The sequence below is a fragment of the Globicephala melas genome, chromosome 10 (assembly GCF_963455315.2).
Source record: "Globicephala melas chromosome 10, mGloMel1.2, whole genome shotgun sequence".
Taxonomy (NCBI): Eukaryota; Metazoa; Chordata; class Mammalia; order Artiodactyla; family Delphinidae; genus Globicephala; species Globicephala melas.
In genome coordinates this window covers 35,312,234-35,334,500 of record NC_083323.1, presented here as the reverse complement: position 1 = coordinate 35,334,500, position 22,267 = coordinate 35,312,234, and the positions used below count along the sequence as shown (strand labels likewise).

Here is a 22,267-nt window from a genome sequence, read left to right as displayed (position 1 = left end):
TATATAAAGTAGGTATGTTAAATTATGGAAACGCCTCATTTTTAAACCAACTGTTTTTTATTCTTCAAATATATTTTAAATATTTACTATGTGTCAAACATCACCAGCTGTTGTTATGGGTTGAATTGTATCTCCCCAGAAAGATATGTTGAAGTTCAAATCCATGGTTTCTATGGAATGTGGACTTATTTAAAATAGGGTCTTTGCAGATATAATCAAATTAAGATAAGGTCATTAGGGTGGGCCCTAATTCAGACGACTGGAGTCCTTCAGAGGGAAATTTGGACAAAGACACACACAAAAAGGAGGATAGCCATGTGAAGACAGAAACAGACAAGGAGAAAGCCATGTGACAACAGAGGCAGAGATTGAAGTAATGCAGTTGCAAGCCCAGAAACACTATGGATTAACGGCCACCACCAGAAACTAGGAGGCAAGGAGGGATTTCACCCTTACAGGTGTCAGAGGAAGCATGGCCTTGTTGACACCTTGATTTTGGCCTTCTTTGTCTCCAGAACTATTGAGAGAACAAATTTCTGTTCTTTTAAGCCATGTAGTTTGTGGTACTTGTTACAGCAGCTCTAGGAAACTAACATATAATTATGTATTTTAATATTAGAATACATACTGTATATTTTAATAGGCCTTGGAGAAAGCTAAATGGTTTGATCAATTTATGAAGTAAACTGATGTAGTCTCTCATTCAGATACAATCATGGCTAGCGATAAACACAGGACTCAGACACAATTACTACCTTTAGGGAACTTAAAATATTACTAAAGAAATATATAAGAAAAAAACATATAACAAGAGTATTCCAATATAAGTCTGAAGTTTTCTACTTCACAACAGTGGTACAGATATGACACCATAATAATTTCTAGTGAAGAAGAGACCATCTTGAGTATTTCTGTTGACTAGAGATGCTTCATGGAAGAGGCAGCATTTGACTTGAGCTTAGAATAGCTTGGATTTGACTATACAAACCTGAGGGAAGAACTTGAGGGAACCCTGTGAACAACTACAGAGGCAAAAAGCACATGTGAGTGGGCCATTAAATATCCATGCTCTTGAGTCTAGTCTAAATTACCTTGACAGTGGCAAGTGCACTGGGCAGAGTTTTGATATTGAAACCAAGTTTTTCCATTCCTTTCTCATGGGCTTAGCCTCTGAGGCAGCAGGAAGTGTTGCTATAAACTGTATCTTCAGGACAGAGATGATAAGAATAAAACAAAAGGGAAAAAAAACAAGGAGTCAAATTCTTCATCTCTCAATGTCTGAAAACCTATGGTGGAGACAGTGTTTTGAAAAGACTGGATTTTAATTGCAAGAAATTTGTGCTTGAGGTAGAAATGTGTATTTTTCTTTCACTGCCAGAAGCTTCCATTTAAGTATGAAGAGCCAGTGCCTGATGGAATTTGAGCCAAGAATTGATATGTTAGGGTAGGAAAGTGAGGTTTAGACTGATTAGCTTATGGCAAGAGAGATCACAAAGGAATGTGACTAGACCTTAGAAACAATGTTTCTCTGGGAAATGCCCATCCCCTGAGTTTTGGACCAAGCCCCCAAAAGTGGAGGAGATGAAGTAAACCCCCAGAAAAGACTAATTACTTGGCTTCCCACAGTATAATAAAGAAATCAGCAAGTTTTATGGGAAAACCCACTATCCAGATTTCACCCAGGATTAGTGTAGCAGTGATTGAAGGAGATTCTTAGTCACATCAGTATGAGTTCAACTATATAAAGTCATGAACTCCCAGAGTAGTGTGGGACAATAACCAATGTTCCTGAGCAACCAATCCCCACCAAAGGTTCAGAATTGTTGGGAGGATCAAGGTACCAGAATAAAACTTATGTTTGGGAACAAAGACGATGTGCATTATATGGTTCTGACAATTAAAACAGTGTTATGGAGGCATGAACTGGATCAGTGAAGGTAATAGAGTAGTGAGGGCCAGATAAATGTAAACTACATTTCCACGTAGACCAGAGAAGCCAGAAACTGGCATGAGGACCAGATGCCTCGCTTCTAATGCTGGGATGATATATAGCTCCACCCTAGGATTTCGATGACTCAGTGAGAAATTAAGGCAAACCACACCTCTGTATGTTTGTGTGTGCTTGGTGATGGTGGTGGTGTGTGGGGGTGGTGGAATTCTGAGAGACTCATTTTTAAAACAGAAATAATTTAATTACCATGAATTGGTAGAGTTAAATATTTTTGATATCCATGGAATTGGGATCTCAATAACAGTAACTGCAGTTATAAACAAAGTTGTATTTTACGTATCTGATTTTGTGAACTTTTGACTGTATTCAGTATTTACTATGAAAGAAGTTGACACGGAAAGTGCAATAAATGAAAATATACCCAAGGTCCCTTAAATATGTTCCAGTACCCAAATTTAAAGAACACATTGTTTCTGAAAAGGAATCTGGTTCTGCCTGTAAAAATGAGCAGGTAATCAATCCATTTTGGTTGCTATGGTCTTGATATTACTGATGTCAAAATCTACCTAATTCAGGAAAACAACCAAAAGGTTTTGATGATTCTGTCAAAATCATAAGGTGATTTTGAGTAAGAAACAATGATCATGCTTAATATTAATAATTATGATTATAGCTCAAACAAAATATGGCTGAAATATCACACTCCATGTTTCCTATGAGTTCTTATCATTTTTTGACTATAGACAGTTATATGTGTCCCTGCCATATTTAGACCATATTTTCCAGATTCAACAGATGCTTCAGAAATTTCAAAATATTAAAATAAGATACTGTAGCATTTTCTTGGAGAAAAATACAAGATAGAATTGTGTAGTTAATGTTTTTATTACTAATAAAATCGTTTTAGAGATTGATATTGTGAAAAATGAAGTCAGGATAAATTTTTTCACATTATGCCTGTTATGATAAAATATGGGTAATTTTATATTTTAGAGCAGAATTATTTATATTGTTGATATCCATACTTCTACTTTAAACAGCTTCTGTTTCTGGTTAGTAAAGAACACATATTTTAAAGTGACTTGTGTGATTATTTATTTTTTCCTATTCAGGAATATAAAACATTTGGTGATAATTATGGAATAGAATTTGAAAACAAGTACCCATAAAAGGCTAGGTCTATCTTGCTCAGCTCAGCATAGATGAAACGTTGATTTGAATGCTTTTTTAAAAACTTTTTTGATCTAATTTTTCAGTCTTAATATTTCCTTTGCTCAAGTTCTGCATTTAATGGATAAATATGTGGAATACGTTTTTTCATATTTATGTAGTCTTAGATCATATCTATTAGAATAATTCTCAATTTTTCAAACTCCTGCAAAGTTATTTTTTAAAACATGCATTTTGCTACTTAAGGTGAATATTAAAATCTAAACTTGCCTTTCAGTATTAATGCTTAAATCAGTATGTTTCAAACTTGGGGAAAAGTAATTTAATATACTTTATGTCTAGAAATGTATGCATACTCAAAACTCTCTATTCCCTGCCTTTAAAAATTATCTTATCTTTATTCCCAGGGATGGAGTTCTGCTAGGCTTCTTGCTGGATAAGTGACCACAGCAGGCACAGTTCCAAGGAGCAAGGTAAATCATATTTGGGAATTTTGGTCATTGGGGGAGTAATGTTTCATGTCAGATATGAAAGTTGAGTATAGAGCAACCAATAGTACGTGAAGCAAGTGATAAAATATCAAATTGACTAGAAGTTTCAAGAACTCAAGGGAAGAATAAGGAAAACACCAGGACTTGGCCATGAGCAAGGTAAGGAGATCAAAACTCTCCTCAATGGATTATGATTTTGAAGCAAGGGTCCATGTCAACCAGGTCATAGGTAGGTTTAGAATAGAAAAGTTATTTGGAGAAAAAGAATCTTCAAAAGGTTATGTATGGCCTTAGATTCTATACTGATAAGTGACCATTATAAAAAAAGTTTGTGTTGCTATTCTGGCTTTGTGGATCATGATTCTGTTTTCTTAAATTAAAAACTTTGGAACTGCACTTTTCCTTTGCAAAATTTTCTAGTATGACAAAAGACATTGTTATAAAATAGGAACTGAGAAGTATTTACTATGCTTCACACAGGTAAGTTAGCTCATGGCCACTTATCAGTTTGTCTTGTTTGGTGAGAGCAAAATCTTCTAAGATGGTCACTCATAAATTATTCTTGTAATCTGTAAAACAAGTAATTCTGATTCCTGAGAATTGACCTTACTGTGAAGAATGACAGATTGTTGAAATTGATTCACTAGAAATTAGAGAATATGCTCTGAACTGCTGAGCTCAGTTCAGATTATATAAAATAAATTAGGAAACCAAACCATTTTTTATTCCATTTATTCTTATATAAGTAAGTACACTGATATTTTTAGTGACCACAATGTATACCACATTTTGGGCCATTCATAATCTGCTTAATTGACACCTGAATATTTCATGTGAGCACACTAGAAAATTTAATAATAATAATACTATATATAATACATATTAACTAACTATATATATCTTTTAAAAATGGAAACTAGATTTTTTATTGAATATATATCTAATTTATATGAATAATGATGCTTTAAGAAATGATTATTTATTCTGTTAACAACAGTAAATTTACAATTAAGACATATTCAAATTCCCATTATCTCTCTTCAAGGAATGTTTATTTCTGGTATTTACAATAGTTCATTTCTTCAGCAAACAGTAAATAATGGGATGTAAGCATACAGCCATGTTAGAAAGGCACTTTTCCTTAATTTATTAATACAAAGGAAGAGATTTTTCTCAGTGTCCATATTAGTCCTTGTTTCATATAGGTGCTTTCAGATCTCAGATGAAATGTACTGAAATTTATTCTTTATTACATCTACTTACTTCATTATTCAGTATTACTTGAGCAGCAATAGACAGTAGAGCAACTGTGACATATTGGTATTATAAAAGCAAACAATAGAAGGCCTTTGATCCAAGGAGCTCATAGTATAGTAGGCTATCAAGACCTCTGTGTTAACAGCTAACAGCTGTCATGCTACCTCCATATTAACATCTAACAGTTGAGTGTTAAATGCTTTACATGTATTTATTCCTTATTACAATCCAAAAAGGTAACCCTTTTAATATGTCCCTAATTTTACAGATGAGAAAAGTGGGTCACAGAGAGAGTAAAATAATTAGCTTACAGGCACACAACTAATATCAGAGCCAATATCTGAACCCAGGCAATCTACCCAATGTCTGTGCTTTAACCCATATACAAGAGAGGAAAATGCACAGGATGCTATTGGAGCATAGGGAAAATCCATACCAGTCAGATTGAAGAAAATCTTTACAGTGGAGATTCAGTTTAGTTTTGAAGAAGGAATAGGAAGAAGAGCTCTCTGAACAGTGGGAACTATCTGTGTGATAATGTGAGGAATACAGTCTATTTGTTTGAGAACAGCAAGAAGTTCTGTGGTGTTGATTGGAAGTGTTTACATGGGCAAAAGGCAGGAAACAGAGCTAGGATTTTAGGGCAAGCATCACGACATGATGGACCCTGGATGATAATCTGATAAATTGGAACTTTATTCTGGAAGCTAGGGGCAACTATTGAAGGACTTTGAGCAAGGCAGCAATACGATCATGCTTGCCTTTTAGAAAGTTCATCCTGGCAACAGTCTGGAAGAGAATTGAAGAGAGGCTAGTTAGGACAGAAGTGAAGCAAACCAGGCAAAAGTTGATGAAAACCCGAACATAAGTATTGATAGGGGAAGGAAAAGGAGACAAGGGTAAAAAATGTCTAATTTTAGTATTTAAAATGACTCTCATTTTAATAAACACTTTATAGTAATCTCTCTAATTTGTAAGAAGTTCTATGAGAGAGATTTTATTAGTTATGTTTTATGATGAGGTAATAAGGGCTTAGAGAGGTTAAGTAGCTTACTCAGGGTTTACAGCTAGTAATTGATAGATTTGGGATTCAAATCCATGGCTAACATTCCTTCTAGTCTAAGATGCTGCTTGCCATAAAAGTTTTTAAGGACAAAACTTTGCAGATTTCAAATCAAACAGAGTAGAACAGTAAATTAGAAGTATGAATCTTGATTAATACTCATGTTTCTAACATGGGTATGAGTTTTGGTGTCATTTCACCAAAATATAGAGCAAGAAAATCCTAATACAGTGTTCTCAAACGAGGTGTGTATGATGCTGCATTCATTTATTGTCTTACTCCTCAAACTGATCTGGCATCAGGCACCTCATCTCTACCAAAACAGTTACTGAGAAGATCAGTAATCACATTCCTGTCTCTAAATCCAAAGAATATTTTTAATACCCTTCTTAGTCTGCTTCTCAATAACATTCAGCTCTATCTTCTACTTTCTTGCATTGTGAAATTCTCACCTTTTGAATTTCTTGCAACAGCACCGTTTCATTTTCTTCCGACCTCACTGTACTTGTTATTGGGCTCATCACTATAGGCCATTAAATATTGAAGTTCCTTAAGCTTAATGGTAGAATTTCTCCTGTTTTCACCTCTTATGTTTTCATTCACCTTTATGACTTCAATTATTATTAGCTATACAGAGAGAACAGATGCACTTACCCAGGCCCCTTCTCTGATACCCCTTTTTGGCAATCTCAAAATCACCTCAGATATAGGATATAAAAAATAATAAACTCATAATATTCTCCCTCAGTTCTATTCCTTTCTCAGCTTTCCTGATCTCCATGAATGACACTTCAATCCTTTTATTTTTACAAGCAAATAACAGTTGTCATCTTGGACACAGCATTCTTCCTCACCTTCCATATCTAAAGCATCACTAGGTCCTGTCAGTCACATTTCCTAAATATATCTCAGATTTTTTTTTTTCATGTGCATGGCCAACACAACATTCCCTTCTGTACTTATTGCAATCGTGGGATTCTCAATAGCCCACAAGCTGATTTCCCCAAACTTCTCTAAACTTTCCTTTAATCCATTCTCCATACTGTATTGCAGAGTGATCTGTCCAAATACGTTTCTGATCATGTTCCCCCCTCTGCTTGCTACCCTTTAATGATACATACTGCTTTCAGGATAAAGGGTAGAATTCTTACCATGGCCTTCAGCACCCTGTGTCATGCAACCTCTACCTCCTGCTCTAGCTTCATCTTGTACCAGCCTTCCTCTACTTCCTCTCATGCAGCCCAATTGGCTTTCTTCCCGTCCTTCATACTCACTATTCGCATATATTGCTCCTTTTGCTTTGAACACTCCTTTTTCCACTCTTAACTAGATATTTTCTATTCATCCTACAACTCTGAGTTTACATATCACTTCCTCTAGGAATTTTTCTCTGACCTCTTCATGTCAAATCCCTCTATTAGGGGACTTAGAACCTGAAGAGAAGGTCAAAAGTTCTTTATCTGTTATAATTTTCATTGTGCAATTTGACACATTTAATATAAAATGCCAGTGGATTAGGTTTAAAGAACACAGATTTACAGATTAAGTTTTCTTGAACACATTATCTTTATTGTTTTTTTAACATCTTTATTGGAGTATAATTGCTTTACAATGGTGTGTTAGTTTCTGCTGTATAACAAAGTGAATCAGTTATACATAAACATATGTTCCCATATCTCTTCCCTCTTGCATCTCCCTCCCTCCCACCCTCCCTATCCCAGCCCTCTAAGTGGTCACAAACCACAGAGCTGATCTCCCTGTGCTATGCGGCTGCTTCCCACTAGCTATCTATTTTACGTTTGGTAAACGTTACGTTTGGTGTATATATGTCCATGCCACTCTCTCACTTTGTCACAGCTTACCCTTCCCCTCCCCATATCCTCAAGTCCATTCTCTAGTGGGTCTGTGTCTTTATTCCCATCTTACCCCATAGGTTCTTCATGACTTTTTTTTTTTCTTAGATTCCATATATATGTGTTAGCATATGGTATTTGTTTTTCTCTTTCTGACTTACCTCACTCTGTATGATAGACTCTAGGTCCATCCGCCTCACTACAAATATCTCAATTTCTTTTCTTTTTATGGCTGAGTAATATTCCATTGTATATATGTGCCACATCTTCTTTATCCATTCATCCGATGATGGACACTTAGGTTGCTTCCACGTCCTGGCTACTGTAAATAAAGCTGCAATGAACATTGTGGTACATGAGTCTTTTTGAATTATGGTTTTCTCAGGGTATATGCCCAGTAGTGGGATTGCTGGGTTGTATGGTAGTTCTATTTTTAGTTTTTTAAGGAAACTCCATACTGTTCTCCATAGTTGCTGTACAAATTTACAACTCCTCAGCAGTGCAAGAGGGTTCCCTTTGCTCCACACCCTCTCCAGCATTTATTGTTTCTAGATTTTTTGATGATGGCCATTCTAACTGGTTTGAGATGATATCTCATTGTATTTTTTTTTTCTTTTTTTTTTTTGCGGTACGCGGGCCTCTCACTGTTGTGGCCTCTCCCGTTGCGGAACACAGGCTCCGGACGCGCAGGCTCACCGGCCATGGCTCACGGGCCCAGGCGCTCCGCGGCACGTGGGATCTTCCCAGACCGGGGCACAAACCCATATCCCCTGCATCGGCAGGCGGACTCTCAACCACTGCGCAACCAGGGAAACCCTCATTGTAGTTTTGATTTGCATTTCTCTAATGATTAATGATGTTGAGCATTTTTTCATGTGTTTGTTGGCAATCTGTATATCTTCTTTGGAGAAATGTCTGTTTACGTCTGCCCATTTTTGGATTGGGTTGTTTGTTTTTTTGTTATTGAGCTACATGAGCTGCTTGAAAATCTTGGAGATTAATCCTTTGTCAGTTGCTTCATTTGCAAATATTTTCTCCCATTCTGAGGGTTGTCTTTTGGTCTTGTTTATGGTTTCCTTTGCTGTGCAAAAGCTTTTAAGTTTCATTATGTTCCATTTGTTTATTTTTCTTCTTATTTCCATTTCTCTAGGAGGTGGGTCAAAAAGGATCTTGCTGTGATTTATGTCATAGAGTGTTCTGCCTATGTTTTCCTCTAAGAGTTTGATAGTGTCTGGCCTTATATTTAGGTATTTAATCCATTTTGAGTTTATTTTTGTGTATGGTGTTAGGGAGTGTTCTAATTTCATACTTTTACATGGACCTGTCCAGTTTTCCCAGCACCACTTATTGAAGAGGCTGTCTTTTCTGTATATTCTTGCCTCCTTTATCAAAGATAAGGTGACCATATGTGCGTGGGTTTATCTCTGGGATTTCTATCCTGTTCCATTGATCTATATTTCTGTTTTTGTGCCAGTATCATACTGTCTTGATTACTGTAGCTTTGTAGTATAGTCTGAAGTCAGGGAGCCTGATTCCTCCAGCTCCATTTTTTGTTCTCAAGATTGCTTTGGCTATTCGGGGTCTTTTGTGTTTCCATGCAAATTGTGAAATTTTTTGTTCTGGTTCTGTGAAAAATGCTAGTGGTGGTTTGGTAAGGATTGCATTGAATCGGTAGATTGTTTTCGGTAGTAGAGTCATTTTTCCAATGTTGATTCTTCCAATCCAAGAACATGGTATATCTCTCCATCTATTTGTATCATCTTTAATTTCTTTTATCAGTGTCCTATAATTTTCTGCATACAGGTATTTTGTCTCCTTTGGTAGGTTTATTCCTAGATATTTTATTCTTTTTGTTGCAGTGGTAAATGGAGTGTTTTCTTAATTTCACTTTCATATTTTTCATCATTAGTGTATAGGAATGCCAGAGATTTCTGTGCATTAATTTTGTGTCCTGGTATTTTACCAAATTCATTGATTAGCTCTAGTAGTTTTCTGGTAGCATCTTTAGGACTCTCTATGTAGAGTATCCTGTTATCTGCAAACAGTGACAGCTTTACTTCTTCTTTTCCAATTTGGATTCCTTTTATTTCCTTTTCTTCTCTGATTGCTGTGGGTAAGACTGCCAAAATTATGTTGAATAATAGTGGTGAGAGTGGGCAACCTTGTCTTGTTCCTGATCTTACTGGAAATGGTTTCAGTTTTTCACCATTGAGGACGATGTTGGCTGTGGGTATGTCATATATGGCCTTTATTATGTTGAGGAAAGTTCCCTCTATGCCTACTTTCTGCAGGGTTTTTATCATAAATCGGTGTTGAATTTTGTCAAAAGCTTTCTCTGCATCTACTGAAATGATCATATGGTTTCTCTCCTTCAGTTTGTTAATATGGTGTATCACATTGATTGATTTGCATATATTGAAGAATCCTTGCATTCCTGGAATAAACCCCACTTGATCATGGCGTATGATCCTTTTAATGTGCTGTTGGATTCTGTTTGCTAGTATTTTGTTGAGGATTTTTGTATCTATGTTCATCAGTGATATTGGCCTGTTGTTTTCTTTTTTTTGTGACATCTTTGTCTGGTTTTGGTATCAGGGTGATGGTGGCCTCGTAGAATGAGTTTGGGAGTGTTCCTCCCTCTGCTATATTTTGGAAGACTTTGAGAAGTATAGGTGTTAGCTCTTCTCCAAATGTTTGATAGAATTCGCCTGTGAAGCCATCTAGCCCTGGGCTTTTGTTTGTTGGACGATTTTTAATCACAGTTTCAATTTCAGTGCTTGTGATTGGTCTGTTCGTATTTTCTATTTCATTGTGGTTCAGTCTCGGCAGGTTGTGCATTTCTAAGAATTTGTCCATTTCTTCCAGGTTGTTCATTTTATTGGCATAGAGTTGCTTGTAGTAATCCCTCATGATCTTTTGTATTTCTGCAGTGTCACTTGTTACTTCTCCTTTTTCATTTCTAATTCTATTGATTTGAGTCTTCTCCCTTTTTTTCTTGATGAGTCTGGCTAATGGTTTATCAATTTTGTTTATCTTCTCAAGGAGCCAGCTTTTAGTTTTATTGATCTTTACTATCGTTTCCTTCATTTCTTTTTCATTTATTTCTGATCTGATCTTTATGATTTCTTTCCTTCCGCTAACTTTGCGGGGTTTTTTGTTCTTCTTTCTCTAATTGCTTTAGGTTCAAGGTTAGGTTGTTTATTTGAGATGTTTCCTGTTTCTTAAAGTATGATTGTATTGGTATAAACTTCCCTCTTAGAACTGTTTTGCTGCATCCCATAGCTTTTGGGTCGTCATGTCTCCATTGTCTTTTGTTTCCAGGTATTTTTTAATTTCCTCTTTGATTTCTTCAGTGATCATTTGATTATTAAGTAGTGTATTGTTTAGCCTCCATGTGTTTGTATTTTTTACAGATCTTTTCCTGTAATTGATATCTAGTCTCATAGTGTTGTGGTCGGAAAAGATACTTGATACGGTTTCAATTTTCTTAAATTTACCAAGGCTTGATTTGTGACCCAAGATATGACCTATCCTGGAGAATGTTCCATGAGCACTTGAGAAAAATGTGTATTCTGTTGTTTTTGGATGGAATGTCCTATAAATATCAATTAAGTCCATCTTGTTTAATGTATCATTTAACGCTTGTGTTTCCTTATTTATTTTCATTTTGGATGATCTGTCATTGGTGAAAGTGGGTATTAAAGTCCCCTTCTATGATTGTGTTACTGTCGATTTCCCCTTTTATGGCTGTTAGTATTTGCCTTATGTACTGAGGTGCTCCTATGTTGGGTGCATAAATATTTACAATTGTTATATCTTCTTCTGGATCAATCCCTTGATCATTATGTAGTGTCCTTCTTTGTCTCTTCTAATAGTCTTTATTTTACAGTCTATTTTGTCTGATATGAGAATTGCTACTCCAGGTTTCTTTTGATTTCCATTTGCATGGAATATCTTTTTCCATCCCCTCACTTTCAGTCTGTATGTGTCCCTTGGTCTGAAGTGTGTCTCTTGTAGACAGCATATATATGGGTCTTGTTTTTGTATCCATTCAGCCAGTCTGTGTCTTTTGGTGGGAGCATTTAATCCATTTACATTTAAGGTAGTTATCAATATGTATGTTCCTATTCTCATTTTCTTAATTGTTTTGGGTTTGTTATTGTAGGTCTTTTCCTTCTCTTGTGTTTCTTGCCTAGAGAATTTCCTTTAGCATTTGTTGTAATGCTGGTTTGGTGGTGCTGAACTCTCTCAGCTTTTGCTTGTCTGTAAAGGATTTAATTTGTCCATCAAATCTGAATGAGATCCTTGCTGGGTAATGTAATCTTGGTTGTAGGTTTTTCTCCTTCATCACTTTAAATATGTCCTGCCTCTCCCTTCTGGCTTGCAGAGTTTCTGCTGAAAGTTCAGCTGTTAATCTTATGGGGATTCCCTTGTGTGTTATTTTTTGTTTTCCCTTGCTACTTTTAATATGTTTTCTTTGTGTTTAATTTTTGATAGTTTGATTAATATGTGTCTTCATGTGTTTCTCCTTGGATTTATCCTGTATGGGACTCTGTGTGCTTCCTGGACTTGATTAACTATTTCCTTTCCCATATTAGGGAAGTTTTCAACTATAATCTCTTCAAATATTTTCTCAGTCCCTTTCTTTTTCTCTTCTTCTTCTGGGACTGTTATAATTCGAATGTTGGTGCGTTTAATGTTGTCCCAGAGGTCTCTGAGACCGTCCTCAGTTCTTTTCATTCTTTCTTTTTCTGCTCTGCAGTAGTTATTTCCACTATTTTATCTTCCAGATCACTTATCCGTTCTTTTTCCTCAGTTATTCTGCTATTGATCCCTTGTAGAGTATTTTTAATTTCATTTATTGTGTTGTTCATCATTGTTTGTTTCATCTTTAGATCTTCTAGGTCCTTGTTAAATGTTTCTTCCGTTTTCTCTATTCTATTTCCAAGATTTTGGATCATCTTTACTATCATTCTGAATTTTTTTCAGGTAGACTGCCTATTTCCTCTTCATTTGTTAGGTCTGATGGGTTTTCACCTTGCTCCTTTTCTGCTGTGTGTTTTTCTGTCTTCTCATTTTGCTTATCTTACTGTGTTTGGTGTCTCCTTTTTGCAGGCTTCAGATTCGTAGTTCCTATTATTTTTGGTGTCTGTCCCCAGTGGCTAAGGTTGGTTCAGTGGGTTGTGTAGGCTTCCTGGTGGAGGGGACTGGTGCCTGTGTTCTGGTGGATGAGGCTGGATCTTGTCTTTCTGGTGGGCAGGTCCACGTCTGGTGGTGTGTTTTGGGGTGTCTGGCCTTATTTTGATTTTAGGCAGCCTCTCTGCTAATGGGTGGGGTTGTGTTCCTGTCTTGCTAGTTGTTTGGCATAGGGTGTCCAGCACTGTAGCGGGGTCTTGGTGTTGAGATGGAGATCTCTGGGAGATTTTCGCCATTTGATATCACGTGGAGGTGGGAGGACTCTTGTGGACCAGTGTCCTGTAGTTGGCTCTCCCACCTCAGTGGCACAGCACTGAGTCCTGGCTGGAGCATCAAGAGCCTTTAATCCACATGGCTCAGAATAAAAGGTAGAAGAAAGAAAGAAAGAAAGAGAGAGGGTGGGGGGAGGGAGGGAGGGAGAGAGAGAGAGAGAGAGGAAGGAAGGGAAGAAAGGAAGGAAGGAAGGAAGAAAGAGGATAAAATAAAGTAAGGTAAAATAAAATTATTAAAATAAAAATATTAAGAAAAAAAACAAAAACAGATGGACAGAACCCTAGGACAAATGGTGAAAGCAAAGCTATACAGACAAAATCTCACACAGAAGCATACACATACACCCTCGCAAAAGGAGGGAAAGGGGAAAAAATAATATATCTTGCTCCCAACGTCCACCTCCTCAGTTTGGGATGATTTCTTTTCTATTCAGGTATTCCACAGAGGCAGGGTACATCGAGTTGTTTGTGGAGATTTAATCCGCTGCTCCTGAGGCTGCTGGGAGAAATTTCCCTTTCTCTTCTTTGTTCGCACGGCTCCTGGGGTTCAGCTGTGGATTTGCCCCGCCTCTGTGTGTAAGTCACCTGAGGGCGTCTGTTCGTCCCTCAGGCAGGAAGGGGTTAAAGGAGCCGATGATTCGGGGGCTCTGGCTCACTCAGGCCAGGGGGAGGCAGGGGTATGGATGTGGGTCGAGCCTGCGGTGGCAGAGGCTGGTGTGACGTTGCACCACCCTGCGGTGTGCCGTGCGTTCTCCCGGGTAAGTTGTTCCTGGATCATGGGACCCTGGCAATGGCGGGCTGCACAGGCTTCCCGGGAGGGGAGTTGGGGATAGTGACCTGCGCTTGCACACAGGTTTCTTGGTGGTGGCAGCAGCAGCCTTAGTGTCTCATGCCTGTCTCTGGGGTCCGTGCTTTTAGCCGCGGCTCACGCCCGTCTCTGGAGCTTCTTTAAGCAGCGCTCTTAATCCCCTCTCCTGGCGCACCAGGAAACAAAAGAGGGAAGAAAAATTCTCTTGCCTCTTCGGCAGGTCTAGACTTTCCCCGGACTCCCTCCCGGCTAGCCGTGGAGCACTAGCCCCCTTCTAGTGCTGTGTTCACGCCGCCAACCCCAGTCCTCTCCCTGCGCTCCGACCGAAGCCTGAGCCTCAGCTCCCAGCCCCGCCCGCCCCGGTGGGTGAGCAGACAAGCCTCTCAAGCTGGTGTGTGCTGGTCGGCACCGATCCTCTGTGCGGGAATCTCTCCGCTTTGTCCTCTGCACCCCTGTTGCTGCGCTCTTCTCCGTGGCTCCGAAGCTGCCCCCCTCCGCCACCCGCAGGCTCCGCCCGCGAAGGGGCTTCCTAGTGTGTGGAAACTTTTCCTCCTTCACAGCTCCCTCCCACTGGTGCAGGTCCCATCCCTATTCTTTTGTCTCTGTTTTTTCTTTTGCCCTACCCAGGTACATGGGGAGTTTCTTGCCTTTTGGGAGATCTGAGGTCTTCTGCGAACGTTCAGTGGGTGTTTTATAGGAGCAGTTCCACTCCTGGAAATCAGGAGTATTTCTGATGTTATCTGTGGGGGATAAATCAGGAGTATTTCTGATGTTATCTGTGGGGGAGGAAGGTGATCTCTGCGTCTTACTCTTCCGCCATCTTCCGCAACTCCTCTCGAACACGTTATCTTTTAAAGCTAAAAAATATGTTGTTTTTCTGCCTGCTTTTTTTGGTTTGAATTCTGTTTCAAATTTACCAAGACAAAGATGTGGGGCGTTGTGTATATGATAATGCGTACATATCATTTTTGAGTTAAATCAGTGGCAAAAAATATCAGAAGGCAGAGGTAGTAGAGATGAGAGGGAAGATACTTGGAGAAGGATATATTTATGTTCAAGGGACTTGGAAAAGATCAACTAGGGCAACCAGGGAGGAAAAAGACACAAAGAGAAATGACGTTGAAGTAATGAAAAGGACAATAACTCTAACCCCAGCCAATATGAAATAAAATATTTTAAGCTTGTTGTATTGGATATACAATTTATTCCAAATATATTTAAGCTTGATTTGGTGGAGAGAGGCCTTTCTAGGCAGTGGTTCTTTGATGCCCTACCCTGTGACTTTGAATTGCCTAGCCAGCTTCAAAGGAATGGCCTAAACTTGCTCTCATTCTCTTTTTATTAATTTAAATTTCCCCTATGGTTTTTATAAGCAAAAATGTTTTTCTTTGTCCTGCCAAAAATTTTAGAAACAATAAACACCACTAGACATCTCCCTCAAAACTCAGACAGAAACAAAATAAACTCCTTTTGGCTGAGAACTTTTTCTTTTTTTTCCATTTAGGATGAGAGTTTTTTTAAAGGAGTGTTAAGAGAGGATAAAATACAAGTATGTGGTGTTTCCTGCCCTACACAGAAAGAGATTAAAATATCACAGATAAGCGTTTCATTCACACTTCAACTCAGTTTTTATAATTCATATTATCTAAATTGCATGGATAATTTTCTGAGGAACCTTTGTTCGCTTCCCAATTAAAATTATTTTAATTATTAATACAACCTAAACTCAGATGATAACAATGGACTCTTGGTCACTCACAGATAAGTGCATTTGAACTGGAATCGAATTCTAATACCTTGAACTTTGCAAGGCTCTCTGACTGGTAACCCAACTGAGTTTTCTTCCAATTATGGAAAATCTAACTCTTGGATTAAGGGGGAGCTAGCAAGGCATATGAGATACCAAGGTGAAGCATAATGCTGGATATATGTTTATGTTTTGAAATAAAAATTCTGTACTTATAGAAATAGTCATATTATGGAGTAAAATGAAAGATTATATACAGTTTTAAGATCAAAGATTGACTTGAAAAAAGTTTGATACTTGTGGTGGGTCCTGGGTTTACCTTCTCACAATCCTTTGATGTCCCAATGTCTTGACAGAAAATTTTAAGTAGCCACAAGTAGGCAATCTCCAAGGTTTCTTTAAAATTTAGTATATGGATTGTTTAAATATGTTAAATAGAATAATACAAAGGCAAGCGTAAATATGGCTGTGGTAAGTCACAAACATTTTCTTAATTCCTTAACTCCTTCCTGACACATCCAACTGAATACCATCTCTTCCTCTGGAAAATACACAGATTCGCATTGTGACTAAAAGGGATATGGCATAGTGAAAGAATGTGGGTTGAGCTCCGATAGCTCTGGCTCCAAATCTTCATACCATTACTCAACATCTTGGATAGTTAATTCTAGCCCTGTTTCTTTGTCCATTAAATGGAGACAGAAATCCTATATTTCACATTGCAAGAAGAGAGACTAAACGTGTACATTGTAAAGCAAATGGCTGTTGCTACACATAAGGTGGCCATCATCATAAATACACGGTATCCCTTTTTTAAGTGGATTGAAATTCTATTGATAGTAGTTGACTGTGTAACTTATTCATCTTGGTATCCTTAGGGCATGATAAAATGGTATACAAATTGCTCATGTTCAAAGAAAAGTTAGGTCTTAAGCATAAGAACACATAAAGACAATTAACACACTGTTTTGGTCATCCTGGGTAGGTGATGAATACTTGTTGAATCTCTCTCTTCAAGCAGCTCTACCTCCAATTCTCCCATTTTGGTTAATGAGGGTTAGTGACAAAGAAATCATTAACCAAAATGGGAAAATTTTGATTAAATATATTTAGTTCACTAAGACATTAAAGAAGTAAAGATCATCATAGAAGACAGAGAAACAAGTAGAGCAGAATCTGGAAAATATGCAGGATTTCAAAAGATAGAGATAAAAGAGCAGTTTTTCAAAGCAAAGTTCATGAAGTTCATGTGCAAATTAAATAGAGCAATCAAGACAACAAGTTACTATTTTCAGAGCATTTTCAACATACGTTTTCATCAGTTCTCTTGTACATGAACTCCACACACATATATACTGCTGCTCACTCCCTATTTGTTTGAATTATATGTCATAATTCTAAGATTCTCACGGTCTTTTGGGCTACTCCTTTTCAATATACTTCACAAGGGCTGCCTCTTCTGGTAATTGTTAGAACAAACTTCTTTTACTTTTTCTGGAGATTATGAATTGCCTACCATTAGCACTGCCTACGCTTTTCCTTAATAATAGAAGTGGCTTTGAGTAGCAATGTGCTGAGATCAAAATACAGTGCTTTCCTTTCTTTCAGGTATAGTCATATGATGATTTTGGTCAATGAAGTGTATCTTAGACTTTTTGAAAAACATATTTTCCTTTTCTTATATTGAAAGTGCCTCTTTCTCTTTTGTTCTGTGTAGAATGTGGATATGAGACAGAGGGGCAGTGCCATCTTACAACCATCAAGAAGCAAGTGTGAACATGAAATCCAACACACTGGTAGATTCAGAGTAGAAACATAGAAACAAGCCAGCTTCTTGAAGGTGGTGTTAAACCATTGCAAAACCCCTGGAGTGGTTGTCTCTGGATTTCTAGTTATGTGAGAGGAATAAGCCTTTTTATTTTATTTTTTAATTTTATTGACGTATAGCTGATTTACAATGTTGTGTTAATTTTTGCTGTACTGCAAAATGACTTGGTTATACATATATACTTTTTCATATTCTTTTCCCTTATGGTTTATCACAGGATATTGAATATAGTTCCCTGTGTTGTACAGTAGACCCTTGTTGTTTATCCATCTTACATATAATATTTTGCATCTGCTAATCCCAAACTCCCAATCCATCCCTCCCCCACCCTTGGCAACCACAAGTCTATTCTCTATTTCTGTGAGTCTGTTTTTGTTTCATAGATATGTTCATTTGTATCGTATTTTAGATTCCACTTATACGTGATATCATATGGTATTTGTCTTTCTCTTTCTGGCTTATTTCGCTTAGTATGATGGTCTCTAGGTCCATCCATGTTGCTGCAAATGGCATTATTTCATTATATTTAATGGCTGAGTAATATTACAGTGTACATATATACCACATCTTCTTTATCCATTAATATGTCAATGGACATTTAGGTTGCTTCCATGCCTTGGGTACTGTAAATAGTGCTTCTGTGAACATAGGGTTGCATGTATCTTTTCAAATTACAGTTTTGTCTGGGTGTGTGCCCAGATCAGAATGGCCATCATCAAAAACTCTGTGAATAGTAAATGTTGGAGAGGGTGTGGAGAAAAGGGAACCCTCCTAAATTGTTGGTGGGAATGTAAATTGGTACAACCATTGTGGAGAACAGTATGGAGCTTCCTTAAAAATCTAAAAATAGAGCTATCATATGATCCTGCAGTCCCACTCCTGGGCATACATCTGACGAAAACCATAATTCAAAAAGATACATGCACCGCAATGTTCACTGCAGCACTATTTACAATAGCCAGCACATGGAAGCAACCTAAATGTTGATCAACAGAGGAATGGGTGTATGCCCAGGAGTGGGATTGCTGGATCATATAGCAACTCTATTTTTAGGTTTTTGAGGAACCTCCATACTGTTTTCCATAGTGGTTCCACCAATTTACATTCCCACCAACAGTGTAAGAGAGTTTCCTTTTCTCCACACCCTCGCCAGCATTTATAATTTGGATACTTTTGTTTTGTTTTTTTGCAGTATGCGGCCCTCTCACTGTTGCGGCCTCTCCCGTTGCGGAGCACAATGTCTGGATGCGCAGGCTCAGCGGCCATGGCTCACGGGCCCAGCCGCTCTGTGGCATGTGGGATCTTCCCGGACCAGGGCACGAACCCGTGTCCCCTGCATTGGCAGGCAGATTCTTAACCACTGCGCCACCAGGGAAGCCCCTTGGTTACTTTTTAATGATGGCCATGCTGACCAGTGTGAGGTGGTACCTAATTGTAGTTTTGGTTTGAATTTCTCTAATAATCAGTGATGATGAGCATATTTTCATGTGCCTATTGGCCATTTCTATGTTTTCTTTGGAGAAATGTCTATTTAGGTCTTTCCCCCTTTTTTCAATTGGGTTGTTTGGGTTTTTGTTGTTGTTTTTGTTGTTGATTTGATGAGCTGTTTGTATATTTTGGAAGCCTTTTTAAAGGTTACTATTTATTGGGTATCCTATTATGTTATTTGTTGCTAACCACATTCTTAAATGATAACATTTTCTTGGTTATGTTCTCTTTTCATTCTGTTTTCTCCAAATTACCTTTCATAAACCCCATATGCTAATAACCTCATATGCTAATAATCTATATTGCCACCTGGGTCCCATCTTCCAATATCCAAAATGATCGTACTGAATAGCTCTTCTTGCATTTACTTAAGCATTTGAAAGTCAGTAGCTTTATTCACGAACTCATTGTATTTTCCCCACATTTTTCCATTTCTCCTTATTATACCCATAGGCATTGGCATTCAATCAATCATACATAATGAAATCTAGAAGTAAGCCGAGACTCCTTCCTCTGATCAAGTCTTATGTCACCTCCTAAACATCTCTTAAAATTTAACTCCTTATCAACGCTGACTTGTCCAGACTCTCATCATTTCTCCTTTGGGCCTGGGAGTAGTGTTCTAATTTTCATTACTACACTCTCAGTCCCCCAAACCTTCTATCCCTCATTCATAAAGGAATTAAAATGATCTAATATTGAAATCTGATTTTTCAAGCCAGATTAAAAACTGCAGTTTTTCCCTATGGCCTTTGCAATGATGCTCAAACTCTTTAGCTGGCATGTAAGGCCTTAAATGAACTGTCCTCTTCCTGCTTGTTTTATTGCATTTCTGCCAAATCTTTCCACCAACTGTGTGTTTAGTTCACCAGTCATGCCAAATTACTTACTGTGCCCCATGCACACTCTGCTATTTTATGCTTACGTGCTTTGCCCATGTCAGTTTCTTTCTGTGAAGGACTCTTCCGCATGGGCCACCTGATGGACTTCTAATAGTGCTTTAGAATTCTGAAATTTATGCAACCTCCACTAGCATGCTTTCCTTCAAGAAAAATCGATCATGTGTAACTTTATTTCAGCTTTGCAATAAGCATTGGTGTTCTACAGCTTTTAAGATAGAAAGACTTGTCATACATGCAAAGGCTCCCCACCAGAACAACACTCAGGACCTCTTGCTCCACTTTTACTCCTCCTCATGAAGGAGTGACTTTCTTAGTTGTAGAATGACAAGCATCAGTACATATTTTTCACTTAGATGGAGCTAACGTGTGTAAAAATTATGAGCATTATGGATTTGGTCTCTGACTTCTCTTTCCGCCTCAGATTAGTGTGAGCAGCCACTCTGGCTATGTGCATTTGCTCTATGGAGCCAACAGTTCCTGTGGCTATTTTTAAATTGATGAGCATTTCAAGAAGAGCCAGCTAACCCACACGAGTCTCACTGTTCATGTTCTCCAACAACTTAATAGGAAAAAAGAATATATGTTGATGTTTATTGTATTTCTCTCCCAGTTGCTTCTGAAAAAAGATATTATTTATTTCCAACATTTGGTATATTCACTATAACATTTGAGAAATAGACATAGAATAGACATTTTTGAATTGTTTGTATTTTGTTGTTGAGTTTTAAGAGTTCTTTATATATTCTGGATATTAATCCCTTATATTATTTGCAAATATTTTATCCCATTCTGGAGATTGCCTTTTATTCTGTGGATAAATTATTTTTAATATTCATAAAGTCCATTTTGTTATTTTTTCTTTTGTCACCTGTACCTTTGGTGTCATATCCAAGAAATCATTGCCAAATCAGTATCATGAAGCTTTTATCCTATATATTTTTTAAGTGCTATATTGTTTTAGTCCTACATTTTGAGTTAATTTTTATATATGGTGGTAAGTAAGGGTCCATCTTCATTATTCTGCACGTGGGTATCAAATTTTCCCAGCACTGTCTGTTGAAAGACTGTTCTTTCCTCATTGTGAATGGTCTTGGCACCCTTGCCAACAATCATTTGACCACTGGTTTGTAGTCTTTCTTTCTTTCTTTCCTTCTTTCTTTCGTTCTTTCTTTCCTTTCTTCCTTTCTTTCTCTTCCTTCCTTCTTCTTTCTTTCTCCCTCCCTCCCTCCCTCCCTCCCTCCCTTCCTTCCTTTCTTTCTTTCTCTCTCTCTCTCTCTCTCTTTCTTTCTTTCTTTTTCTTTTCTTCTTTCCTTCTTCCTTTCTCCCTTCCTTCTTTCTTTTCTTGTATCAATAGTAGTTTTCTCTGGCTTTGGTATCAGGGTAATGCTGGCTTCACAGAATCAGTTAAGATTTGTTTCCTCCTCTTCAATATTAGAAATGTTTGATAAGGACTGGCATTAGTTCTTTAAGTATGTTGTAGAATTCTCCAGTGAAGCCAGTGGCTTTGTTGGGAGATTTTTGATTACTGATTCAATCTTCTTACTACATATGCATCTGTTTAGATTTCCTATTTCATCATGATTTAATCTTACAGGTTTTGTTTTTCTACGAATTTGTCTATTCCATCTAGGTTATTCAATTTGTGGGCATACAAATGTTCATAATACTTTCTTATAATCTTTTTTTATTTCTGTGGAAATGATAGTAACAACCCCAGTTTCACTTCTAATTTTAGTAATTTGAATCTTCTCTATCATTTTAGTCCATCTGGCTAAAGCTCTGTCAATTCTGTTGATCTTTTTGAAAACCAACTTTTGATTTGAATGATTTTCTCTACTTTTTTCTATTATTTTCTTCCTTCTGCCACTTTTGGGTTTTGTTTGTTCTTATTCTGGTTCCTTATGTTGTAAAGTTAGGTTGTTGATTTTAGATCTTTCTTAGTTTTTAATGTAATCACTTACAGCTATAAATTCCCCCTTAGTGCCACTTTTACTGTGTCCCATAAGTTTTGGTATATTTTGTTCTCAATTTCATTTCTCTCTCTTTGATCCATAGATTGTTTAAAAGTATGTCATTTAATTTCTACAATTTTCTACTTTTCATTGTTATTGATTTCTAACTTTATTGCACTGTGATTGGAAAAGATAATTTGCATGATATCTATCTTTTTGAATTTATTGAGGCTTTTACATCTCAATATTTATTTTAATTTTTTTAAATGTTTAAAATATATTGAGGGCT

At 37.3% G+C, this 22,267-nt stretch overlaps 1 protein-coding gene across 1 annotated transcript in view; it reads left to right on the top strand.

Annotated features, from left to right (window-relative positions):
• TMTC2 (transmembrane O-mannosyltransferase targeting cadherins 2) overlaps positions 1 to 22,267 on the top strand; it is an 852,682-nt gene that overhangs the window by 788,903 nt on the left and 41,512 nt on the right. Inside the window, exon 14 of the transcript XR_009565442.1 lies at positions 3,529 to 3,594. The gene's annotated coding sequence lies outside the window, so the exon portion shown is untranslated. The remainder of the gene's footprint in view (positions 1 to 3,528; positions 3,595 to 22,267) is intronic.